Raw genomic sequence first — 9,495 nt, 5'->3', positions numbered from 1 at the left:
GTTATTTGACTAGGATTGACCAAGTTTAACAAAATTTGGCTTCAAGTGAGTTTGAGTTTAACTTTTATTTTAGAGTTGAAATTTGATTTTCACTCTTATACCATTGTATAGAGCTCCTTGATATGAGTTTGTGGGCATATGGGGAGCTATGATTTGAAAGTTATTGTCAAAACAATTTGGTGGCATTTTTGTAATTATGAGGGATAAAAATTAGGTTAAAATTGGATCATCTTCTTAATCTCCTTACCTTAATATGGCATCCACCATTCTTGTTTCTCCTTAAGAGCTTTCTCTCTCTAAATCAATAAATTTAAAACCTTATAATTAACTCTGCCAACCTCCTTTTGCTTTGCAATTTGTGATGTTGGAAAACTTGTGTGATGAGAAATATCTTCCCAAAAAAAAAAAAATTAATTGGATTGTTGTCGAAATCTTACCAAAATTGCTGAAAATTCATGGCTTTCATTTTTCAATTGACAAAATCTATGCACTTTTGTTGGTGGAAAAATGTCATTTCCACATGTTTTCAACCTATTGATTCATTTTTGGCACCTTTAACTTCAAAAGTGTCCATTTTTTCCAACGACAAAATAAAGCTTCAACAACACTTTATATTTGATTTTTGGGTTTTGATTTTGGAGCAACCTTCAACCATTATTAATTCTATTTGAAGGTAAATTCTTACCCTATATCTTCTAAGCTTCATTATGATATATAGATTGTATAATTTGGTTAAGTATTTTGAAAAACCCATATTTGAATATATGGGTATTTTTTGTTTAACAAAATTGAACCATTTTTGATGTTTTGTTTGGCTAGTCTTGTTATATTTAGGTTGCTAATGGTGTATAAGAACTTACAATATTAATAAAAATAATAATAATCTCAACAATTAATAATAATAACAACTAAGATAATAATTAACAATATCAATGATAAATAATATAATAATAATAATAATAATAATAATAATAACAACAATAATAATGATAAATAGTAATAATAATTAAAAATAACAATAGTAAGTTATTAACAACAAATAATAATAATCTCATAATAATAAATAAGTTTAACAATAATAATAGTAATAACAAATAAGGGTAATAATAGAAAACTATGATCATGAATAGATAAGATAAAATAAAATAAAGCAAAATAAAATTTTAAAATTATAGATATACTATAAAATATGCACACTCGTAGCAGAGGTACATAGGATACCACATAACATGCTAATATACGATCCAATGATACCAGCTGTGGCAGATATACTGCTACCAATACGGTCCGTAGTGGTTCCCTATAATGGATGTTCTACCCCCTGAACTCGCAGGCAAGAAGCTAAGCTATTCAGGGGCTTATAGTGTGGTACATACAAACATAACATAAATATATATATATATATATATGTAAAAAAAGATACTTGATGCACCATTCGATATACAAATAGTGCTAGGCAGTACACAGCATGCTAAGCACTACTTAACAGATAGTTAAAGAAAGAAACTTGTAATCAGTCACATTGGCATCCTGTAGTGTTGATTTCTAATAACAAGCGATGGTTAAAACAATCATCCTTTAACTGGGAGAAGGGTGGCCAATACTCACTATGCACTATACTTATCATACCTTAGGCTAGCTCCCGGAGGATGGTCATACATATGTTTGCTCTAACCCATAATAACCAACCATCATGCATCCAAAGGAGGAGATGGTTAGTGCTCACTCTGCATTATACTTGCCTACCCACTTCCAACTCAATTCATAAGGATGACATGAATATAACCTGCATGCTGATTTATTACATAATAAATAACCATCTTGCGGCTAAGGATTGGGATGGCACTTATGCTCACTGTGCAAATATACTTGCAAACTATCACGTCCATGACACCCACAGTGATATGAACCTAGGTCGACTCGCTCCTAAACCCTTATTATATTAATCCAGATCTTAATTAAGTTCAAGTTCTTATGGGAAAAACTTAACCCCTAACCAACCTATGATTAGAAATCTTGGTATAATGAAGACGCTGCAATAGGTTATGGATGTCCTATTGATAAGTCAAACTAAAACACAATCTTTAATGATATTCTAGGTGTTCAAAGAGAACTAAGAGAATTCTTTCTCACAAATAATTTTTTGAACAATATTGAAGGTCCATTCTCATTGAAAAATAACCCTTAAACAGGTTAAAGTCACAAAACAATAAACCCTAAAGACCTAGGACAAAACCGGCCATACAATATCAATTTCCTAATGTGGCCAAATTTCGTATTCCTTTCCCAATCTAATTTTGATTAATTAGTTCCTTATTTTTGAATTAGGAATTAATTAATTTACAACTGAAATAATAAAATAATAACTTTCCTAAGTTAATTTGTCCAACAAATAAAGAAATAGAACCAAATAAAAGACTAATTTTCTAAAATAAAAAGTCAAAATTAAATTAGGAAACTAATTCACTATCTTTCAAACTAAGTTGTCTTTGACCAATTGAATCCCACACATTGCCCTTGGTTGGAACAAAGAGAAAATGCCAACTCAGCAAAATACAGTAATGCCAACAACAAAATCTAGCAAAAATGGCCAACTTTTTCCCTATGCGCACAAGCCCTTTTTGATTGCTTTTGATTCTACCTTGGCTTGATTCCATGACCTCTTATTGATATTCATTGATTTCACGAAGTGTAAGAACTATTTCTTGCTGTCCGGAGTCCATATTTGTACTAAAACAGCTTTTCAGGTCCGTAACGTGTTCCACCACTTGGATGCTTAAAATAGGCTTTGTATCTTCTGGTATGGACAAGTCCTTTTGAGAATTGATAACGCCCTTAATAAAGGCAGCCAGGTTGTCTTTAAATTTCTTAGTTTGAGCCCTAGTGAGTGGCCCAGTCTTCAACTGTATTGGATTTGTACCTAAGTGGGTTGTCGGTTGTGCAAGTATGGGCGGATTCTCATATAATAAACAATCATCCTGTGGCCAAGAAGGGAGGCGGCTGGTGCTCACTATGCAAATGTATTTGCTAGCTCTTATGTCCATGACTCCCACAGGATAGCCATAATATAATAAATAATCATCCTGTAGCTAAGGAAGGGGGTAGTTGATATTCAGTCTGCATTATACTTGCCTATTCTCGGGTCCATGGCTCCCACAGGATGACCATACATACTTACACGCTAATCAACAATACAGTACAGAACACCAGTATTATATAGTGCATTTAAAAACTATAAAAATTTATAATATCATAAATTTTGACATTTGATAAAATAACATCACGTTAGATGCACTTTTGTTAAACGCATAAAATCCTATATTTCCTTTAAACCATCAACATAAATCAAACAATGTTAATTAAAATTAATTAGTACCAAGATAATTTAAATTTCACAAATATTTAAATACACAATATATTTTATACACTAAAATTTATTATCCTTCTTAAATCATTAAAATTTACTTATGCAAAAAAATTATATTAAGTCATATCAAATTCACAGATAATTGAATCTCACATAAATACATTTTATCATACAAAATAAATATAACAATGAACAAGCACAATTGATTTCTCCAAACCATATAATAAATATTATATAACAAATATAATTAAATCACATAAAATAGAATAATAAAATTAAATAACAATTTTTTTAATTTTGAAAACATACATACTACCTTTCAAAATGTTAAATGACACGAAATATACATTTGCACACTCATACACATATGTACATCCTTCTACCAAGTATATATTCATGCATTTGAATAAATACATAAAAAATTTTAACAAGCATACTTTAACAAGTATAAATGTCCACATATATATGTTTTGATATGTATATACAAAAGCTTTCAACAAATATATAATATATATATATGGATATTTTCATACACTCACAATACATATATATATACACATCTAAACACATATATTCAATTTCACACAATTTTAACACTAAATATAAAAATTCACCAAAAACAACAATTTTCCAAATATACCACCAAATTCATAAATATTTTACCAATAGAAAGCTAACGGGACAGAGAACACAAAGCTAACCTCCATTCAGGTCAACTTCGTCGGTGTTGGCAGGAAAACGGCTAGAAAGTTTTGGTTAAACTCCCCTCCAATGTATATCACAAACGGTTTTGAATAAGGATGAAGGGAAGTCGTTTTTTAGATTAAGGGTTTGAAAACTAAAGGGAAGGACTGAGCTCACGACCAGAAACCGCCAAATGGGAGATCTCAACCGTTGGCTTTGGACAGCTGGTCTCAGCACATCCGCCTACCAAACAACCAGAAACTTGGTCATCAATGTCACCTAGCAACTGAAACGTAGCCAAACAGTTGATCATCGAAGAGAGAAGAAGGGGGGGAAGAGAGTAAGAGAGAGTTGGGCTGTTTTGTAGTTGCCCGTGTGAGGAAAGAGGGAGAGTGATTGGGGAGGGAAAAGTAAAAGGGAAAGGAAGAAGAAAAGAATGGAAAATTAAAAAAAAAAGGAAAATATTTTATTATTATTTTTATGGTGACACGTGGCACCATCGGTTGAGGACATGTGGCATCCACTAATTGGTGCCACATGGCACTTATAAGGGACTCTTCTAAATATTCCACTACTAGTAAAGTTAGTCCCAAAAAAATTAAGCACGATTCTATAGACTCATAACTTTCAATTCTTATCTCTGATTTTGGCATATAGTCCACGAACTCGAATCGACGTGTACTTTTCCATGGTACCTTGGTCAATACAAAACTCCTCTCACAGTAAAAATTCAACCATGGGACCTACTTTGTCAACCCCGATCAACCTTGGTCAAACTCGCTCAAAATTTCAAACTCGGGGCATTTTCTAAGGTTGGGTTGTTACACTCAAATCAAAATCATTACCTGCAGTAAAAGGAGATAAGTGAGCAATATTAAATGTAGCACTAACATTATACTCACCTGGTAAGTCAAGTTTATAAGCATTTTCATTAATCAGCTCCAAAACTTGAAAAGGTCCATCTCCTTGCGGCATAAGGTTGGAATTCCTTTGTTCGGAAAATCTCTCCTTCCTTAAATGCAACCAAACCCAGGGCTTCCTTTGTTCAGGAAATCTCTCCTTCCTTAAATGCAACCAAACCCAATCTCCAGGTTCAAAGACAACTTGGTTTTGGTCTTGATTAGCACTTCTTGCATATTGCTCAATCCTCCTCTCAATATTCGCCTTTGTCTTTTCATGAATCTGCTTCACAAAATCAGCTTTTTGTTTTCCATCTAGATTAGCACATTCACTTAAAGGTAAAGGTGTTAAGTCTAATGGAGTCAAAGGATTAAAACTATAAACAATCTCAAATGATGTGTATCTATTGGCTGAATGCAATGACCTATTATAAACAAATTCAATACGTGGCAAACATTCCTCCCATATTCTTAAATTTCTACTAATTAAAGCTCATAACAATGCAGACAAAGCTATATGGACTACTTTAGTTGGTCCATTAGTTTGGGGATGACAAGTAGTCAAAAATAAAAGTTTAGTTCCTAACTTAGCCCACAAAGTTTTCCAAAAGTAACTTAACAACTTAGCATCCATATCCGAAACAATTGTTGTAGACATCCCATGCAATCTTATAATTTCCTTAAAGAATAAATTAGCAACATTAGATGCATCATCAGTTTTATTACATGCAATAAAATGTGCCATCTTAGAAAATCTATCCACAAAAACAAAAATTGAATCCTTACTTGTCCTTGACCTAGGTAAACCAAGAATAAAAGATAAATCCACCCAAGGAAAGGAATCGGCAATGGGAGGTACAAACCGTGAGGTTTCAACTTGGACTTGGATTTTTGACACTTCCAACATCTTTCACATATTCTCTCCACATTTCTCCTCATGTTAGGAAAATAAAAGTGTTCTTGCAGCAAGGATAAAGTTTTTAAAACACCAAAATGACCCATTAAACCACCCCCATGATCTTTCCGAGCTAGTAACTTCCTAATACTACAATTAGGCACACAAAATTTGTTTTTCCTAAACAAATACCCTTCAAATATGTAAAATTTATTAAAACCATATTTTGTACAGGTCCTAAATATTTATCCAAAGTCACTATCATGCTCATAAAATGATTTCAATTGTTCAAATCCAAGCAGTCTAGCATCTAAGGTAGTAAATAGTACATACCTCTAGGAGAATGCACCGGCGACTATATTTTCCTTACCTTTTTTGTAGCGGATGACATAAGAAAATGTTTCAATGAACTTAATCAACTTAGCATGTCTTTGATGGAGCTTCCTTTGACATTTAATTTGCTTCAAAGATTCATGACCTATATGAATCACAAACTCCTTTGGCATTAAATAGTGCTGCCACGTTTCCCAAGCTTTCACCAAAGCATACATCTCTTTGTCGTGGGTTAGGTAGTTTGGTGCTGCTCCATTCAATTTCTCACTAAAATAGGCTATGGGTCTTCCTTCTTGCAGTAAGACAGCTCCAATACCTACACCCAAAGCATCACACTCAATTTCGAAAGTCTTAGAAAAATTTGGCAAAACTAGTAAAGGTGCATTGGTTAATTTTTCTTTTAACAAATTAAAAGATTTTTCTTGTACTTCCCCCATTCAAAGCCAACATTCTTCTTTATAACTTCGGTCAAAGGTGCTGTGATGGTGCTAAAATCCTTGACAATCCTTCGGTACAAACTAGACCACGAAAACTCCTCACTTGGGTAATGGAGTAGGTTTCGGCCACTCTTGGATTGCTTTCACTTGGGATTGATCAATTTTAATTCTTGTAGCACTCACAACAAATCCTAAAAAACCAACTCATCTTTAAAAAATTCACATTTTTTCATGTTAGCAAACAACCTTTCCTTCCTAATAATATTTAAAACTTGCCTAAGATGTCCTACATGCTCATCTAGATACCTACTATATACAAGAATATCATCAGAATAAACGATCACAAATTTACCAATAAATGGATGCATGACATGATTCATTAATCTCATGAAAGTACTATGTGCATTAGTTAAACCGAAAGGCATCACTAACCATTCATACAATCCATACTTAGTCTTAAATGCGGTATTCCATTCATCCCCCCTCTTTCATTCTAATTTGATGATATCCACTTCTAAGATCAATTTTTGTAAACATACATGCACCATGCCATTCATCTAACATGTCATCTAACCTAGGAATTGGATGCCTATATTTAATGGTAATATTATTTATAGCTCTACAATCTACACACATGCACCATGAACCATCTTTTTTAGGAACTAATAAAACCGGGACAGCACATGGACTTATACTTTCCCTAATGTATCCTTTGTCAAGCAAGTCACTTACCTGTCTTTGTAACTCCTTTGTCTCATTGAGGTTACTTCTATATGCAGGCTTATTTGGAATTGCAGCTCCTAGCACAAAATCAATTTGATGTTCAATCCCTCAAATAGGTGGTAAACCATTAGGAATTTTCTCTGGAAAGACATCATCAAATTCCTGTAGAAGAGAAGAAATAGAACTTGGCAATTCAAGTTCTCTGGGATTAGCTTGATCATTTAAAAACACATCTTTATAAATCATGACCAGTAAAGGTTTCTCGCTCAAGATGACTTTATTAAGATCCCCAAAACTAAGATAATTTTTTTTATTTTTCCTCTATTTTCTTTCTTTTTCTAGGCCATCACAATTTTGCCCACATTCTCGGTTTTTTCTAACTTTCTCACACTCTTGGGTTTCTTTCTTTCCCTCCCCTCTAAGTTAAGTTTAGGACACATTTCTGGTTGTTATTGGATGGCCTTGTCCCCTTGAATAGTTATTGAAGTCATGGGTGCCATACTAGCCTTTTCTTTAAGCTTTTCGGCCTCCCTCCTTTGTTGCATTTGAAGCTAATCTCTAAATACTTCCTTTGGAGTTAATGGCTCCAACTTAACCTTTTTCCTTTTAAATTTAAATACAATGGAATTCTCTTTCCCATAATGTATGGCATCCTTGTCAAATTGCCATGGCATACCCAACAAAATATGACCCGCATGCATAAGAACAACATCACACAATACAACATCCATATATTTGTCAAAGCTGAATTTTATTTCGGCTGCTTTGTTTACTTTCATCTCATCACTATCATTAAGCCATTGTAATCTATATCGTTTTGGATGTTTAATGGTTGCTAACCTCATTTTATCAACTACCAAAGTACTAATTACATTTGTACAACTTTTACTATCAACTATCATACTACAAATGTTACCTTAAATTTCACATTGGGAATGGAAGAATTCTCTCTTTAAATTTGGTCCTTATCTTTTTACATGGTTATAACCTTTTTTGCCACCAAACTTAATTCAGTCCTTGAAGCCTTGAGTGTTTCGGATTTATCATGCCCTTCATCTTCAACTTCATCTTCAACAAATTCGGTTTCAGCATCACTTTCTTCAATTTCAAATTCTAGCCCATCCTTACCTTTTAGCACCATGATCCGCCTATTCGGGCATTGACTAGCAATGTGTCCTCATCCCTGGCACTTAAAACACACAATATCACGAGCTCTAGAAGGTTTAGGATAAGTTTTACCTTTAATTCTTGGTGCTTGGACAGATTCGACCTTAGCTTCCCTTTTTGGCCGATTGGTGCTTTCATCACCTAGCTTCGGTTTTGGTTTGTTGTCATATGTGGGATTGCTTCTCCAAACACTTGAATTGGACCTTCAGCTGTTGGATACTCCTCCAAGCCATGTATTTGAGCCTTTTCTCTTGAATTGATTCTGAAGATTAATAGCTACATGCAACATCTCTTCCAATTCCACATATTGTTGCAATTCCAATTGATTAGCTATCTCATCATGAGCATCTCCATCTCCTTGTAATAATCTTCAACGGACCTACTACCTTGTGATAATGATTGGAGTTTTTGATACAGCAACCTATGGTAATAGGTCGGTACAAATCACTTCCTCATAGCCCCTTTCATTTGTCACCAAGTAGTAATCAATTCATCACCTACTTTTCTCCAGGAATTTTGCTCATCTGTATACCATTGGAGTGCATAATGATCAAAATCCATTGCTGACACCTTTACATTCTTAGTCTCCGAATAGTTATAACAATCGAATATCATCTCCATTTGCTCCTCCCATTCTAGGTAAGCTTGCGGATCATTTTTTCCCATGAAAGGTGGTATGTTGACCTTAATATTTCCAAGATCATTATCCTCATTCCTTGCTGGTCTCCCAAGGTTTTTCCTTCCTTGGTAAGAAAAAATTTCATCAAAACCCTCATCAAAGTCATCTCCAAAATTACCTTCCCTGAATTCTTCTCTAGGTCGGCCACGACCTCCTTGACCTCGACCCTTGCTTCCATCTACAGCTAACCTTGGATTCGATCCTCCTTGTGATGTTTCCAACTTGTCCATCCATTAATCTAGATGATCAAAGTGAGCATTCATCCGCTGTAATTGCTCTAAGACCGCCATCATGTCCGTGTGCTCATCTTC

This window comes from Ziziphus jujuba, chromosome 7 (genome assembly GCF_031755915.1).
Source record: "Ziziphus jujuba cultivar Dongzao chromosome 7, ASM3175591v1".
In the NCBI taxonomy this organism is placed as follows: Eukaryota; Viridiplantae; Streptophyta; class Magnoliopsida; order Rosales; family Rhamnaceae; genus Ziziphus; species Ziziphus jujuba.
This window is presented reverse-complemented; position numbering follows the sequence as displayed.